Source organism: Diceros bicornis, chromosome 11 (assembly GCF_020826845.1).
Source record: "Diceros bicornis minor isolate mBicDic1 chromosome 11, mDicBic1.mat.cur, whole genome shotgun sequence".
In the NCBI taxonomy this organism is placed as follows: Eukaryota; Metazoa; Chordata; class Mammalia; order Perissodactyla; family Rhinocerotidae; genus Diceros; species Diceros bicornis.
The window spans coordinates 8,265,708-8,284,572 of NC_080750.1; positions in this window are offsets into that span (position 1 = coordinate 8,265,708).

Here is an 18,865-nt window from a genome sequence, read left to right on the forward strand (position 1 = left end):
TCTCCTCTGAAGCCCTTATTTAAGGTAACTTTGAGAGAGAGGGGGCAGAGAGAGAGAACACTGATGAGAAATTACCTGTCTGAATTCCTAAGTATGGTAGATTTCTCAGGGAATTAGAAAGAGGTTGGCCAGTAGCTGTTACATGGACAATGAGCTTTCAGTAGATCTTAAGTACCACAGATTTTTTGTGTGTGTGTGTGAGGAAGATTAGCCCTGAGCTAACATCTGATGCCAATCCTCCTCTTTTTGCTGAGGAAGATTGGCCCTGGACTAACATCCATGCCCATCTTCCTCTACTTTATATGGGATGCCGCCACAGCATGGCTTGACAAGCAGTTCATCGGTGTGCACCTGGGATCCAGACCTGTGAACCCGGGGCCACCAAAGCGGAGTGCACGCACCTAACCGCTACGCCACTGGGCCGGCCCCTTAAGTACCACAGATTTTTAAAGACAATCTTACAATCTCTACAAGTATTTTGCCATCAATCTTGCCTTGTTAATATGCCCTCTATTATTGACAACTGCCGTGCTCTTTTCTATGGGAGATCATGTATCCATTCAACCCAAGCAAAATCAGACTGCTTTAGGAAATGTGAAATTCAATTGACTAGCACATTTCAGACTAAATATAGTCAACAGCTCTTTATTTCCTGCACTTATTTAGTTTACAATTCACATTTGAGTATTTACTCCTCAATAACCCCATTTTGTTAGAAGTCTCTGGAGCCTGAATCTGTTTTGTGTACTTTATTGGATTCCTTCCAATGCCTTATTCTGAGAAACCAAGATCGCTTTTGCTCAAAGCAACTGAACTTACTTGCCATAATCCATCCACAGTGCACCTTTGACATTAGGAGCCTCCTAAAGTGCTCTCCAATTGCACATGAGCTGTATATCTCAGCTCTCGGTACCATCCTGGATGTCTCTTTCCCCCAGTTTTGCTATCATTTTACCGAAGTCTTCTACATTGTAACGCTCTTAACAATGAGATCATGTTCACTTGGGATCTTGGAAGATACTCCCAGCTCTTCATAACTCTTATCGACAAATTATTATCCTCTCCTTTTGTCCTACTGAATAGTCTTGCTGCTGTCGTTTCACCCCACAAGATGCCCTCTTTGGAGCCAGAATCATCAGGAAGAGTCTCCACATGAGAATATTGGCATGACTGCTGTATTAAAGATAGTGAAATTTTAGAATGTCACCTTTACAAGAAAAATAATGGTGCTTCGATTAGCTATTTTACTGAAGGCTACCTGTACATTCATAGAGGGGAGAATTTCTAGTTTGAACTCTGTATTTTCTATGTTGTGTGTGTTTCACCCCGTGAAAACTTGATCATAAATCTTTGCTTAGTCAAATTCGAGTTGAACAGTTGCATTTTCTTCTTATGGGCCAGCTCAATCTCTTTCATATCCCTTCTCTTAACAAAACATATCTACGTTTTCAAAAGCCACGTGATTGCTTCAGATGGTTCCCAACTGCCTAACTGGCTCCTCTCCACATGACGCTGTTACTGGGGTTTCTAGTTCCTGTCCACTCCACCCTGCGTTTCAGCAGCGAGAAGACGTAGCGTCTCCTCTGGCTGCAGCTGTCTTCTGAAGAGGCCCGTGCTACCAGGAACTCTTCAGCACAGCAACCTTGTCTGTTCTTCAGGATTAAGTGGAAGACTGTTTTGGTTTTCTATGCACTGTGCACACTTTAATCGACATTTTCCTCTAACAACCAGGTGGTTCTGGCTCTTTGAAGAACATGTACCTTTAAAGGGTTAATGTAGTTTCCTAATTGTTTTTTTTTTTTTTTTTTTTTTTTAGTTCACTTTCTCTTCTTCCAAAGCAAAGTTGGGATTTGGAATTACTTGCTGGAATTCTCACTGCCTGGCTGCATCATTTTACTCATTTGGTTAACTGTTTTTTGTTTTTTAAAAAATCTGGTTGTTAGCAGACAGAGGAGCTACACCATGTTAATGAAGCCAAAAGCACTGACTCACTTTGCGTCTGGACGTGCTGATTTTGCCCTCGTGGGATTGAGAGCAAAAACCTCTTTAATCAAGATGAGAGGATCAGCCTTGCTGCTATGGTGATAGAATGCTTGTTTTCAGGAGTAGTCAGAGCTGGATGGCACTTCCGCATCCCCCTTGGGAGAAAGACACCGCTGCCAGCAACTCCACTCTGATCCCAGGCGATTTCGGGAACCAACTGCTTACCCTGATGACAGTTCTTAATTCTGAGTCACAGCAGTGTTAGGTCAGGCATGTCTGGAAGGCTGTTGTGTTAGCCTCACACTTTTAAACCTTGCCTAAGTAAAGTTCACAATGGTGTTACTTACTGGACACTCTAATTTTAAAAAATGACTTATTAACTAAGTTGCTTTTTGTTGAGAAAAGAGCATCTTCAAACAAACACAAACCTGAAAAAGTACCTACATAACCCTCCACCTCTGTTCTATCACCAACCCCTGAGAAACCAAAGCCTTTTGTATGTGAGTGCTCTTTCATTATTATTATTATTTAATAGCTATTTGTTGAGGAACTACTACGTGCCAGGACTCCGTAGTAACGGTTTATGTCTTAGAGACACTCACATCTGGTTATTAATAGCTACATCCTTAAAAAAATTTTCCTTTTTCCTTATCAAAGATATTTCATATTAATTATAGAGCATTTGGAAAATTCAGAAAAGCATAAGGAATAAGACAAATTATCATTAATACCAATATTCAGACATGTTTATTATCAAAATTTTAATGAATATTCTTGTTTCTCCTATTTATATAGATGGTTGTTTTTACAAAAATGGCATGATTCCATACATATCTGCTTGTATTGCTTTTTCAATGAACGCATCAAACGTCACTATTCGAGCTTTTATTTTCTATTCTGTCTTGTGTGATTAGCTCCATGTATTAGTGAGGACAGTGCTACCTACTGTTAGAAATATGCTGCCAAATCTCAGCGACTTAACCCAACAGAAGTTTATTTCTACCTCACCTAACAAACTAATGTGGGTAGCTCTGGTCCGTGGGCAACCTTCCTCGTGTGGATTCAGGCATCCAGGCTTCTTTCATGTTTGGTTTGGCCTTCTCTTAGGGTTGCAGAATACTTTGCCGTCAGTGCCGGACGGAGAAAGAGAAAGCACACCTATTTCCCAGATTCTAGGTTTAAGAGCGGCCCACATCCTCTGCTCCCATATCATATTCACATTGCTGGGAACTAGGCACAGGGCTCCACCGAGCCGCGCAGGAAGCTGGGAAATGTGGTCTCTAGCTGGGCAGCTACTTCCCACTGATGAGTCTACACAATGAAGGGAAGCACAAAATTGTGGTGATCAGTTAAGTGTTTCTTACACGGTCCAGCCGTCTGGGCAGCCAATATCCACATGCAAACTTCTTTCTAAATATATAACACACCTACTTCCTCCCCAAGGAACTTTCTATCAACACACTCCCAAATCCTAGACCTCTGGGGGTGGAGCAGTCCTCTCCGTAAGGTTTGGATGCAGCTCCTTGTGGTTTGGCAATATTGGAGTTAAAAGGCACTCCCTGACTCCGGTGTCATGATGGAGCAGGGACAGGATAGCTGGAATAGTGAGAATTGAGACTTTGTCAATGTGACTTAGATAAATATTGTGGACCACAACTTTGTTGTTTGGTCCAGGAAAACTTTGACCTGGAAAGACACGGCTATAAGTCAGGAAATAACAACTCCATGATTTGCTTTAGGAAATTCCCACAGATTTTATTTTTTTTCCCCCAGATACAGTAGTATGTTCACCTGGGTAAGTACCTCAATTATCAGTAACAGTTCTCTTATCAAGGCTTTGCTTCAAGCCCTCCCTTTCACTTACATCCTCCAACCCAAAACTATTATATCACATACTTTGTCTTTTCTCAAACAGTTCCCCGCCTTGAATGACTTGCTTAAACCAACTGATCTTGGACTCTGAAACCTATATATATCCCACTTCTGATTTCTGCCTCCTGAGACACTGCTATTCCTCCATCAAGGTGGTAATCTCCCTTCCTGCAGTAAGTTCTAAAAAAATTAGTTTTGTTTATCAAACTATCTAATGACATTGGGGAATTCAACAATCGAGGGGAAAAATGGGAGTCACACAGCAGTCGTTGGTCCCTGGCCAAGTTGAAATCATGCTGAGTTTGTGGCATTGTGAAGTCCCTCTGTCCTGGCCAGGGGGTGGGTGGTAGGTGGGGAGAGTCTCTTGATTGGACATTGGACCAGCTCTCCGGTAGGGTTTCCGTGGGCAGGAACGGCCATATCTGGAGGAGTGTTGGAGAATGAGTGTTGGAGTGTTGGAGGAGTGTTGGAGAATGTCATTGGTTCTGTTGAGCTTTCTGTTTGTGCGAGTTTTGGGGTTTGAAGATGATGTTTAAACATTCAACAGCATTTTTGTTCAGGATTGTGGATTCTTTGGCAATATAACTCCCTCCCTCAAAACCTCAGTAGGTTCCTGTTTTGGGCAGTTCCATATGCCAGGACTTTAACTAGAGTTTTTGCCCAGACCTCATTCTTAGGCCTGCTTTATTTCTTGGCTCTCTCACCTCGTGCCTTTCTCTTAACTTAATGATGCTTATCTTAAAGCTCTCTTAAAACAATCGGCTTAGGTGGGAAGGAAACATCCCTATTCTGATTTTTGATCTGAGATGAGTCACTTTGTTTAACTGAAAAAATAAAGGGCCTCTGTTTTTCAAAACCTTTTCACTTATCTATTATCTTTGAATTCTAGAATTACACAGACTTTCCAATTGTGAGAAACACCAGATAGCTGGATCTTCTCTATTCCTTTTCATTTTTGTTTGCAAACTGGTCAGTTCTTTCTTGAGCTCACCTTTCTTCTAATAGCCTGCTAAAAACAGCCAGTAACAAGCTAACACAACCAACCTTCTAATTTAGAGCTATAAGCTTGGCAGGTATTTAGTTACCAGCAGCCAAAGTTGTTTCAAGTCTATTGCCACTGCGTAACATGACTCTCCATCTTTCCAGCATCCTACATCAATTTCTGCCAACCAGTGAATGGTGGCACATATTGGAGGATTCTGTTAAAACAGCATTCTAGTTGCTGTACCAATTTTTAAGATGATAACAAATAAGCCTCAAAATCAGTGACTGAAAAAAAATAGAAGTTTATTTCTTGCTCATCACACAGACCTATGTTGGCAAGTGACCTTCCATGTGGAGATTTGGGGACTTCCTTTCATATTGTGGCTCTGCACCCATCTGTTCTCCTGCCGTCCAGAGCCTCAGAATCCTCACTCAGCCAGAGGATGGGGAAAGAGAGTGCAGAAAGCACACCTGGTTTTTCAAGTTTCTGGTCTTAGAAGTGACACACAGTATTTCTGTTCGCATTCCATTGGCAAGAACCAGTCACATGACCACTAGTTGCAGGGGGACGGAGAAATGTAGTCCCTCACCAAGGCAGCAACTTTCCAGTAACACCATTGTACTTCGGAAGGAGAAGAATGATTTGTGGTGGTCAATTAGACATCTGCCACATGGCTTTTTTTAGAGCAAATTTCCTTTTGTTCTGAGTACCAGAACACTAATTTTCTATGGTCACAACTCTCATAAATACCCAGTGAATCCTCCTCTTTTCTTTGCATGCACTGTTACCATCATGGCTCAGGAGTCTCCATCATTCACCTGTATTACTGCATTCAATTCCTAGTTGAAATCTGTATTTGTTTCCTATTGCAGCTATAACAAATTACCACAAATTTAGTGGCTTAAAACAACTCATGTTTATTTTCTTATAGCTCCAAGAGTCAGAACTCTCCCTGGGCTAAAATCAATGTGTACCTTCTGGAGGCTTTCTGAGAGAATCTGCCTCCTTGCCTTTTCCAGCTTCTAGGGGCCACTTGCATTCCTTGGCTTATAGCTCCTTCTTCCATTTTCAAAGCCAACAGCATGGCATCTTCAAATCTCTCCTCCTCTCTCACTGTAGTCTCATCTCCTTCTCTAATTTTCCTGCCTCCTTTTATCCCTTGTAAGGACTCTGTGATGACACTAGGCCTACACAGATAATCCAAGATAATTTCTCCATCTCAAATTCTTTAATTTACTCACAAAATCCCTTTGCCATGTAAGGTAACATAGTCCCAGGTCTCGGGGATTAGGATACAGACATTAGGATATAGAGGGTTATTATTTTGCCTACTACAGAAGCCACATCTCTAATATTGACCCACTTCAACATATGCTCCACATGGCTGCCAGAGTAATCTTTCTAAAATACAGAACTAACCAAATCTTACAACTTTTTTTTAACAGTAGTATATGTTATTACTAGACTACTAAATTTTGGAAAATGACTTCTCAAAACAAACCTAACATATGAAGAATCAAAAGAGATCACACCAATTAGAAAAAATGCATATGGGATATGGAAGCAGGAGCATTTATAATTTCCCAGTTTACTTTCTTATGTCCAATGACATAATGATTTTTAAATTTTTTTAAATTGAAGTATAACTGACATATAAAATTATATTAGTTTCAGGTGTACAACACAATAATTCAATACTTGTATACATGGCAAAATGTTAACCGCAATGAGTGTAGTTAACATCCACCACCCAAATATAGTTACAAATTTTTCCTGTGATGAAAACTTTTAAGATTTACTCTCTTGCAATTTTCAAATATACAATATGGTATTATTAACTATAGTCACCATACCGTATATTATATCCCCAGGATTTATTTATTTTGTAACTGGAACTTTGTGCCTTTTGATCCCCTTCATCCATTTCCTCACCCTTCAGCCCCCACCTTTGCAACCACCAATCTGGTGTTTTTTGTTTTTTTTTAGATTTCACATATAAGTGAGATCATACAGTATTTGTCTTTATCTGTCTGACTTATTTCATTTTGTATAATGCCCTCAAGATCCATCCATATTGTTGCAAATGGCAAGATTTCCTCTTCTTTTTGGCTGAATAATATTACATTGTGTGTGTGTGTGTGTGTGTGTGTGTGTGTGTGTGTGTATGTCACATTTTCTTTATCCATTCATGCATTGATGGACACTTAGGTTGCTTCCATATATTGGCTATTGTAAATAATGCTGCAATAAACATGGAGGGTGCATATATCTTTTTGAGTTAGTGTTTTCATTTCCTTTGGATAAATACCCAAAAGTAGAATTGCTGGATCATATGGTAGTTCTATTTTTAATTTTTTGAGGAATCTCTACACTGTTCTCCATAGTGGCTGCACCAATTTACATTTCCACCAATGGTGCACAAGAGTTCCCTTTTCTCCACATCCTCGCCAGTACTTATTTCTTATCTTTTTGATAATATCCATTCTGACAGGTGTGAGGGGACATCTTATTGTGGTAATTGATTTGCATTTCCCTGATGATTTGTGATGTTGAGCACCTTTTCATGTACCTGTTGCCCATTTGTATGTCTTCTCTGGAATAATGTCTATTCAGATCCTGTGCCCATTTTTTAATCAAATTGGTGTTTTTTTGCTATTGAATTGTATGAGTTTTTTTAATATATTTTGGATATTAACCCCTTATCAGATAGATAATTTGCAAATATTTTCTCCCATTCAGTAGGTGGGCTTTTCATTTTGTTGATGATCTCCTTTGCTGTGCAGACGCTTTTTAGTTTTATGTGATCCCACTTTTTTGTTTATGCTTTTGTTGTCTTTCTTTTTGGTGTCAAATCCAAAAAATCATCGCCAAGACCCATGTCAAGGAGCTTACTACTTATGTTTTCTTTTAGGAGTTTTATGATTTCGGGTCTTAAATTCAACTCTAATCCATTTTGAGTTAATTTTTGTATATGGTGTAAGATGGTGGTCTAGTTCATTGTTTTGCATGTGTCTGTCCTGTTTTCCCAACACCAGTTATTGAAGATACTGTCTTTTTCCCATTGTATATTCTTGGCTCCTTTGTTGTAAATTAATTGCCCATATATGCATGGGTTTATTTCTGGGCTCTCTATTCTGTTCCATTGATTTATGTGTCTGTTTTTGTGCCATACCATACTGTTTTGATTACTATGGCTTTGTAATATAGTTTGAAATCAGGGTGCATGATGCCTTGCACCTCCTCAATTTTCACCTCCTTTCACCTCCTCAACTAAATCTATTCCTAAGTATTTTATTCTTTTTGATGCAATAGTAAGTGGGATTGTTTTCTTAATTTCTATTTCTGATAGCTCGTTATTAATGTATAAAATTTTTATGTATTGATTTTTGTATCCCACGACTTTACTGAATTTGTCAATAAGTTCTAACAGTTTTTTGGTGGAGTCTTTATATTGTGTGTACTATCACGTCATCTGCCAATAGTGAGTTTTACTTCTTCCTTTCCAATTTGGATGCCTTTTGTTTCTTTTTCTTGCCTAATTGCTGTGGCTAGACTTCCAATACTATGTTGAATAAAAGTGGAGAGAGTGGGCATCTTTGTCTTGTTCCTGATGTTAGAAAAAAAGCTTTCAGTTTTTCACCATCGAGTATGATGTTAGCTATGGGCTTGTCATATACGGCCTATATTATGTATGTATGTATATTCCTTCTATACCCACTATGTTGAGAGTTTTTATCATAAATAGATGTTGAATTTTGTCCAATGCTTTTTCTGAATCTATTGAGAGGATTTTATGATTTTTATCCTTCATTTTGTTAATGTGGTGTATCACATTGACTTGTGGATGTTGAACCATCCTTGCATCCTTGGAATAAATCTCAGTTGATCATGATGTATGATCCTTTTAATGTATTATTGAATTCAGTTTGCTAATATTTTGTTGAGGAATTTTGCATCTATGTTTCATCAGGAATATTGGCTGTAATTTTCTTTTCTTGTGGCTTCCTTGTCTGGTTTTGGTATCCAGGTAATGCTGGTGTTTTAAAGCAAGTTTGGAAGTGTTCCCTCCTTTTCTATTTTTTGGAAGAGTTTGAGAAGGATGGGTATTAATTCTTTAAATGTTTGGTAGAATGCACCAGTGAAGCCGTCTGGTCCTGGACTTTTGTTTGTTGGGAGGTTCATTACTACTCTTCATTGGCTCTCTATCCATGATCTATACGTAAATTCTGTTATTCTTACCATACATGATATTGCATGTCTTTTGCTATCTGGTGCTTTTAGTAGATTGACCTATCAGCAGAAAATACTACAACACCAGTCTTCCTAGTATTATTTCCTGGTACCTCCCTGCTCCTCCACTTTTTGCTCCAGCAACATTAACTACACGTAGGTTTCTGAATGTACCATGACATTTTACTCTTTCCTTTATTTGCATATGTTGTTGCATCTACCTGAATCTCTTTAGTCCTGCTGGCAAATTTCTATTAATGTTTCAAATTTTAACATATGTATCCACTCAACTGAAGTATTGGATAATTGCCTTGCCTAACCCTGACTAAATCCAACTGTTGACTCACTCAATACCAGCAACCAAGCAGATGAACACGACAGGAGAGAAACATTCCACTATGCTGACTTGTCTCATATTTTATCTGTGACCACAAACTCTGTGGGTTCTCAAAACTTCCTGCCAATCCAATTACATTTCCCTAGCCTGCTCACTCTTCTTCTCCTCCCTTCTCCAACAATATTTCCTACCTTCTTCTTCCTCAAGGTATCCCCTCCTCCCTTCTTACACTAAGGTGGGGATTTTGCTTCCTATTTAATTGAAATAGTAGGACCAAAGAGAAGAGAATTTCATGCTGACCATTCAATAACCTACTATCCTATCTATAGTGAATTACTATTCTCCACTTTTCCTGCAGTTATATGAAAGGTCTGCCAGTGCTCACATCTAAGGCAACCCATTCTCTGAGGTGCTGGATCCCATCTCCTCTCAAGGACATTACTCCTGTTGTCCCCTCCCACTCCTGTATTGTACAACTTCTTACAAATTCAAAAGCTCATGTACCCTAAGCACAAGAAACAGACAAAATACACCAAGACACATCACAATCAAATTATGGTTATATTTTTCATCAAATTTGGAGAATTTTGGCAGTAATTTCTTCATATATTTTTTCATTTCCTCCTATTTCTCTCCTTTTATGGGCACTCCAAATATATATGTATTAGGCTGCTTGAAATTGCCTACAGCACACTCATATACTGCTTATGCTTTTTTAGTTTTTCTCTCTATGCTTCATTTTGCATAGTTTCAATTGCTATGTCTTTAAGTTCACTAATTGTTTCTTTTCTAGTGTCTAAGGTGCTAATAATCCCATACAGGTGTATTTTAATCTCAGACATTATAGTTTTCATATTTAGAAGTTCTTTTTGGAATTTTTTCTATATGTATTTGAATATTTCTACTCAACATGCTCAAATCTTTCCTCTATCTTCTTGAACACATGATATGTAATAACTGTTTTAATGCTCCTGTCTAATAATTTTATCATCTTTACCATCTCTGAATCTGTTTCTTCTATTGATTTTTCTCCTCGTCATGGTTTGTGTTTTCCTGTTTATTTGCACGTCTGGTGATTTTTATCGTATGCCAGACATAGTGAATTTTACCCTATTTATTGTTAAGTATTTTGTACTTTTGTAAATTATTCTTAAAATTTTTCTGGGGCTCAGTTCAGTTACTTGGAAACAGTTTGATCCTTTGAGGCTGGTTTTTAAGATCTGTTAGGTGGGAGCAGAAAAGCTTTTAATCTAGGGCAAATTTTCTCCCACTACAGAGGCAATACATTTTTGAGTACTCTATCTGATGCTCTATGGATTACAAGGATTTTCCACTCTGGCTGGTGAAAGCACAAACTACTTCCAGCCCTATCTGAGCCCTGGTGATTAGCTTTCAGGTATTTTTTCCCCAGACTTGCTAATCAGTACTCAGCTGAAGACTCAAGAAAGATCCTCTGCAAATCTCCAGAGCTTTTCTGTGCAGTTCTCTTCTTTGTGGAACTTTGTCCTGTGAACTCTACTTGCCTTGACCTCCCTGTTTTCCCACCTCCCTCTCCTCAACTCAAGGAGACTACCGAGCAATGCTTGGACTCCCTTGTGTTATAGTCTGGAAACTCTCTCCAGGCGGTAAACTGGGGTAACCATAGGGCTCATCTTGTTTCTTCCTGTCTCTGAGATCACTGTCCTGTGGCACTTAACACCCAATGTCTAAAATCCATTGTTTCGTTTGTTTTGTCTGTTTTTTAAATTGTTTCAGGCGAGAGGGTAAATTAGTGCCTAATACTCCATCTTGGCAGACCTAGGGTAATTTTGGATGCTTGGCTTCTTCTCCCCTGTTACTGCCTGTTTTACTTTTGTTCTGTCATGAGTGTACAGTGGAGTTTTCTAGACGCTGAATGATGTGTGGTGACATTGTTGCTCTAAGGGCTAATGGATGGTGTGCTTGTACATTACCACGTTTTAAAACCTCCTTGGTTTTAATTTCTAATATGGTAAACGTCAGTAAATATAACCTACATAAACAATAGCTTTATGAGGTTGTCAATTATTTTTTTAAGAATGTAAAGTGTCTGAGACTAAATTGTTTGAGAACCATTGCTCTAGGTTTCATAAATTCATCCTTTTTCATTTCAGTTTCAAAATTGGCAATAGCTATTCTATTCCTTGGGATTTCTTACTCATAAGATTGGGTGCCATCTACAAGTTGTCCATTTATCTGGTCTTTTTGAAAATGAGACAGATTCTTTTTTTTCTCTTTCTTTCTTGTATTACTGCTAGTACAGGTGTGATTAATTTTATGTGTCAACTTGATTGGGCCATGGGTGCCAGATATTTGGTCAAACATTATTCTGGGTGTGTCTCTGAGGGTGTTTCCGGATGAAATTAACATTTGAACTGGTAGATGGAGTACAGCAGATTGCCTTCCCTAATGTGGGTGGGCCTCATCCAGTCAGTTGAAGGCTAACCCTTCCTCTAGTAAGAGGGAATGCTTCCTGCCTGACTGCCTTCAGCTGGGACTTCAGTTGGTCTTTTCCTGACTTCCAACTTGAACTGAAACATTGGCTCTTCTTGGGTCTCAAGCTTGCTGGCTTTCAGACTGGAACTACACCATGGGCTCTTCTGGGTCTCCAGTTTGCCAACTGCACATCTTGGGACTTCTCAGCCTCCATAATCATGTGAGTCAATTTCTTATAATAAATCTCTCTATATATGCATATATCTTATTGGTTCTATTTCTCTAGAAAATTATAATACAATCAAAAGAACAAAAATAACAAGACAAATCTACAAAAGATCTTGGATCCTTTTGAGTTCTCATAGTCATTTTTGCCAATCTGTAGTTCCCAAACTGATAATCCAGGCTGAGTAATTCCATCAGGACTTCTTAGGCTTAGCTAGGGCACCTGCAGCCCAAGTAATATTTAAAAGCAGCCTAATGATATCCAGGAAAATGGGTGCATCAATTTTAAAGGGAAAGATGAAGTGAAAAAACAACAAAAAACCAAAACATGAGCCTAAACAGCAAAGTCCATGCATAGGAAGATCTGGAGCAGAATGTAATCAAGTGGAAAGAACAGTTGGGAACAGCATTTCAAAACGAAAGCTATGAATAGCCAACAGTATTCTGGAATTTCCCTCCTGTGTGGGACCTTGTCCTTCCAATGTGGTGACCAGAGTTGAGCATGGTGGCTTAAAGGAGCTGCAGATGATTGCACAGTGGAGAGTCTACTGGACATGAAATGAGGAAACCTGGATTTGAGATAAAATTTTGCTGAGTGAGCTTGGCTGTCATTTAATCTCTCATAATTTCTGCCCTATAAATCATAACTGTTTTTGTGAGGCTAAAATGGAATGGATGACTCAGTATTTTCTCCTCGGGTAATTTCCCTAAGGAAATAATCAAGGGTCTATGCAAAACATTAGCTACAAAGATGTTCATTGCTTATTGTCGATAGCATAAAAACTAGAAAAGAAAGTGCAACAATAGGGGATTGATTAAATAAATGGCATATCATTTAGGTAAACATCATGAGGCCCCTAAAAGTAATAGGGGCATTTTTTTTTTTTTGGTGTGGAAGATTGGCCCTGAGCTAACATCTGTGCCCATCTTCTTCTATTTTGTATCTATTTTGTATGTGGGATGCTGCCACAGCATGGCTCGATGAGTGGTGTGTAGGTCTGCGTTTGGGATCCAAACCCACGAACCCTGGGCCACTGAAGCAGAGTGTGCGAACTTAACCACTATGCCGCTGGGCTGGCCCCTGTAGAAGCACATTTTTGAAACGAAATTTGTTTATATGCTAGTAAGTGAAGAAAGCAAGTTACATAACAGAAAGTATAGTCTGATCTTGCTTTTGTCCTATGTATACACTTGGGAGAATGAAGCATCCTTTTTTTCTTTCTGCAGATCAAGCATAAGAACAAAGACCCTCAACATTTGAAGGATCTCTTGAGAAATGATCATTAGGGGTAATAAGGCTCTGTAATTTTTCAAGTAAGCTTGAAGGGGAAGTAGGAAAGAAACCAAATATGCTAAGAAGGAGAAAGGACATTGATGATCATGAGGCAGCTAGCAAAGTATTTTTTTTCTAGGTCTTGGAAGAATTAATATTTGGTCTTGGGATGGTGTGTGTATTCATGTTTTTAACCGATAAGTTAAAAAAAAAAAAAAAAGAGTGAATGTGGAACACAAAGATGGGACTTACCCAAAAGAGAAACTTGAGGTTCCATGCTGCTGAGATTTGGAGTTCAAAATGCCCCCTTTCCCTCATTCCTTCATTCCCCCTTTCCTGATGCCATAGCATCAGCATAGAAATCCTGTAGAAAACACGATACAAGACAAGGATGCTTCTCTAGCCTCAATGTCTCAAATCCTGGGAATGGCTCTTGGGGAGTGAATAATGGATTGGGTGGTGAAAGACCTCTTTTTGTGACTTCTCCCAAATGTAGGGAGTATTTGCTTGGGTAAGTTTGCAGGAGTGTTGTGGCCTGAGCATGACTCAGAGGGCAGTGGAGCTGGGTTAGAACGAGGTAGAAGCCCACAACTGCAGCCTCCTGGCGATTTTTATCACCATGCCTATGATGTAGTCAGCACTTGGTCAATGTTTCCTTCTGTTGTTTACTGCCTATAAGGAAATTTCGTTTCACATTGTCTTTCCCACTCATCATCTCTAATCGCCAGCCAAATGCCTGTTCGCCATCCTCAAGTGCTTCGTTTTCCGTATCTCTTCATACGTATGCATGTTTAAGTGTGTGTATATTCAGACCTTCATCTTTTAGCAGAGTGGTCTCAAGACAGATTAGTTAATTTTCTTATGAACTGAAAGAGGGGAATGCAGGAGCGTGAATTCAATTGTCACTTTTTAAATCTGTCCTCTTAGCCCTATGCCCTAGAGGGCGTCCCTTCCTCACAGTTTGAACAATAGAGAATCTAGTTCTTTTGCTTGTGGGTGAAAAAGTGCTCATGAAAATATTAAGAGCAAATATGAGGGGAAGATACGTTCTGAGAACTAAGGCTTTTGTAAGAAAGACTGTGATGAATAACCAACCCCACCTTCAGGAGAAGATGTCTCTGAGTCACCTAGATTTGCAACAACGATACTGACAAGAAGGAGCATTGTGCACATAACACCACTTAATCACAAAGCAGTTAGCTCAACCCGTCCTCCCACACGACGGCACATTGCTGCTTCAGACCAGGCGGGAACGAGTTCTGCGGATGAGCTGCTTGTTCTTTTGTTCACTTTCTCGTGCAGAACCCAGTGGGTGGATGGTGAATAGATCATTGATGTTACTTAGTGGTTACACTCCCCCACTTTCCTACTTTGTTTATTTAAAGTGATAAAAAAGAAAAGCAGAACTGAAGACAATTGATCACTACATGTGGCTTCAGGATCCAAGTGGTCTTCACTCCGTCCATTGAAGATAGGGCAGGGCAAAGAGCGTGTCTGGAGAGTCTGGCTTCCTGGGCTCTTTTGGGGGTTGAAGTTCCTGGAAGAACTTCAGAGGGAGTGAACCGACTAAACTTTCCTGGGCCCAAAGAGTTCTGTGATGGAAGAACTCTCCAGCACTGAACTGACAGGGCACATGAGGAACTTACCACGCGCAAGACCGCACCGGTGCATGAGATGTTGTAGGGTTTGGAGAAGATAACAATGCACTTCCTTACATTTTATTTTTTCACCACTCTCATTATGCATAGAATAGCAGCTCTAAAAGGAACAATAAAAACTAAGATTTTTCTGACTTTCCCTATGTACTTACTATACCAAACAATATTGGTGCCTGAACTCTTGCTTGAAAAAAGGCCTACAATGCCGTCTCTGTACAGCTATCCCCCCTCCCTGAACACCCATGGTCTATGAGAGAGAGGCCACCCTAGCTCTGGGATAGGTCCTGATCAGTCTAAGCCAACAGGGTATGGCATGTGACCAGTTATGGGGCAATTGGGCTTCTGAGAAGTGTTTCTTTGCTGGGGTGGGGGGTGGAGGAGAGTGGGCAAGAGCACTCCCATTGGATGCTGTCCTGCCTGGATGCGACTCTAGGAACCTAGTCATGCATTTTGGGACCATGAGGTCTTGTAACCTGGAGTATAGGGTTTACACCCTTGGAAGGACAAGCTGAAAAATGAAAAGAACCTGAGTCCCTTCTCCTGTGGTTGAGTCACTGAAATAACCCTGGAACTAACTCAGCCATCTCTTGTTCTCTGAAATAACGTATTTTCCTCATTATTTACGATATTTGGAATTCAGTTTTCTGTCCTTGCAGCCTAAAAAAGTTCTGAATTTGTTCATCAATGCTGAAAGTTTGTTCTTTAACTACAGTAGAGTTTCTTTTTTCTTTTCAAGTAATTTTGATGTAGGTAATTTACAGCTGTTGGGATTACTCTGAGGCAACTCATACATGGGCTGGGAGCCTCAGCTTTTCTAAATGTAAAAGAGGAGAATGAGTCATTAATTTATTTGTTCAACTACAAATATTTATTAAGCACCTACTGCATTCCCGACCCTGTTCTAGGAGCTGGGAATACACCAGTGAACAAAAGAAACACAAATCCCTGCCCTCATAAGATATATAAAATGAAGAAAGCAATATGTTAAACAGTAAGTTCTGAGGAGAAAAAAATCAGGAAAGGAGGATATGAAGTGTCCAGTGGGGAGTTAAGCTTGAAGTCTTGGATAAGATGGCCAGTGAAGGCTTTACTGAGACGATGACTTAATTTTGTAAAGAAATAAAGTGAAGGAGTTAGCCACTTGGATCTCTGAGGAAGAGTATTTCAGGCACTGTAGCCAGCTAGTGCAAAGGCCCGGAGGTGGGAGCACTCCTAGCACATTCACAGAAGGGTGAGTGAGAAAGGTACTGGGGACCTCTATCAGATAGGGCCTCTAAGGGCTTTAGTGTTTACTCCACGCGATAAGGAAAACTTCGTGCAGAGAAGTGACATGCTTTGACTTATATTTTAACCAGCTCATTCTAGCTGCTGCACTGAGAGTAAACAGAAGAGAGACAAGAGCAGAAGCCGAGAGACCAGTTAAGGGGATATTCCAATAGTACAGAGAACACAATGGTGGGTTGGCCCAAGGGAGGCAGCAGGGGGCATGGCAACAAGTGGTCACATTCTGGTCATATTTTGGGGGTAGAGGTGACAGGATTTCAAATACAAAGAGAGGAATTAAGAAAGACATCAAGATTTCTGGCCTGATCAAAGAAAGAATTGAGTTGGCAATTCTTGACATATGGAAAGACCTGGAGGGGAGCAGGTTTTGGCACAGACTATCAAGAGCTCAGTTTTGGACATTTTATTCTGAGATGCCTATTAGGTCTCTACTGTGGATTTCAAGCAGGCCGTTGCATCGACATGTTTGGGGTTCAGGGGAGCCATCCAGGCTGGAGACACATATTTGACATTAATACAATTTAAAGCCATTGAGATTGGGTGCAATCATCCTGGGAGTGAGGGAAGATAGAAAAAAGAACAGTTCCAAAATTCAGAAGTCAAGTTGAAGAAAAGGGACCAGCTGGAGATTGGGAAGGAGCATCTAGAACAGTAGGAAGAAAATCAGGCAAATGTGTTGCCTGACAGACAAGAGAAAAATGTGTTTCAAGACTGAGACAGTAAACAGCTGTGTCAAAGGCTGCTGAGAGATCAAGCAGTAAAACGAAGACTGAAAACCGATCCTTGGAATTAACAACATGGTGATCATTGGTGACTTTGGGAAAAACTGTTTCATGGAGTGGTAAGGGCAATTGTTGTGGGTTTAAGAGACGGGGGAGGAGAGAAAGTGCAGACAGCAAGAGCAGGCGGCCCTTTCCAGGAGTCTGGCTATAGAGGAAAGAAATGGGGCGTTGGTGGGGTATCCAGTATAGAGCAAATGCAGGATGAGGTGGGGGAGCTGGTAGAGCAATACCTGTGAGTAGGTGTGAGCAGGGTAAGTATTGGCCTTTGACAGGTGCATGAAGTATTCATCCACAGCAACGGGAGGCAGGGTGTGTAGACAGATGGAGAGATCAGACAGTTCTGATGGTGAAGCCAGAAGCAAGGTCCTCAGCTGGGTGAAGAGGGGGGAAGAAGTGTTGGAGGTGGAGGAAAGCCAAGTCTGCACTAGTTGGTGGAGAGGGGCGAGAAGGGAGCTGGGAAATAGGATTCCTGGGCAGCCGTCAGGACCCCTGTGAGGAGATGATGAAGGGACCATGAATCTACAGTGAGACCTATCAGCAGGGCTCTGTGCTTTCCTCCAGCCGCAGGAGTGCGCGCAGGGCCCAGGCAGACGGGTGGATGTGGCCGTGCTTGTGGATTTCCAGATGAGGGAGAAAGGAGAAATAAGCAAGGCCGTTAAGTTCTAACGGCTTTGAAAACAGCTAATTTAGATTAAGCCCGGACTCTATTATGTGTTATCAACCGAGTCAGGCCTTGGTGGCCTTATGGTAAATCACCCTCCTCCGCAAAGCCGTTTCTGATCATCTAGGTATAGACAGAACGTCTCAGGATTTGTATAAATAGTTCACAATTTATCCTGCACTGCCTATATAAACGTAGCAGTAAAAATTACCTGACAGTTCTTGGACATTCAAGACTTAGAGAACGGGATAAAATCAAATCATTTTACCTGAAAATAGCAGCTGATCTTCCTTTAATAAATCAAATAGTACCTAATAAAAATTGTGTGCTTTGGGTTCATTTTAGTGGATCTCAATTTTCTTGTTAAAATGAAGTTAAAATAATCATGGGCACTTTAGCTAGAGAGGCCTAACAGGAAGACGACGGCCAGAGAAGTCTGGTTTAGGGACGCTGGGAGCATTCCTACAAACCAAATGCCCAACCCGTGCAATGAGGCCCGAGGAGCCAAGAGAGGTGCCCCCTGACTTCAAGAAAAAGGTCACAACTCCAGTGTCCACAGGAGCCAGCAGCAATCGCCAAGAAGGGAAGCATTTGTGGGTGGGGGGACGGCAGAGCACTCGCTCCTCCCTAACAGAGGCATCGGCTTTTCTGACTGTTGCCACAGTGAACACAGATCCAGTGCGGCAGAATCTTATAATTTTTCAAATGGATTAGGCAAGAAATCATGACTTTTATATAAAATATCCAATTTCAAAATGTTGGCTACATTAAAAAAAAAAAGGCTAAAATCATTCTTAACGAATATACCAGAAATTTCTGACTTCTGTTGCAAAGCAGTAAAAGCCTTTAAAATGCAAATCCTTCTGGGGTAAGAGTAATACTTCATCTCATCAATATTTCCTGCTAGAGTCTCCGGGAGAAGATGTCAGCGTGCTTTTGAGAACTGGTTTTGTTTGATAAAGCAGGAATCCTGTACGAACTCAGTGCTGCTGTCTCAGGCCGCAGTGGTTCATGACGGCTTATTGCTCAGATCATGGACACGTGGTCTAGAATGCTGATGCTCGTTATCATCTTGTCATGTATGCTCACTTTTATTTGACAAAAGAGACCAGGAAAATAGT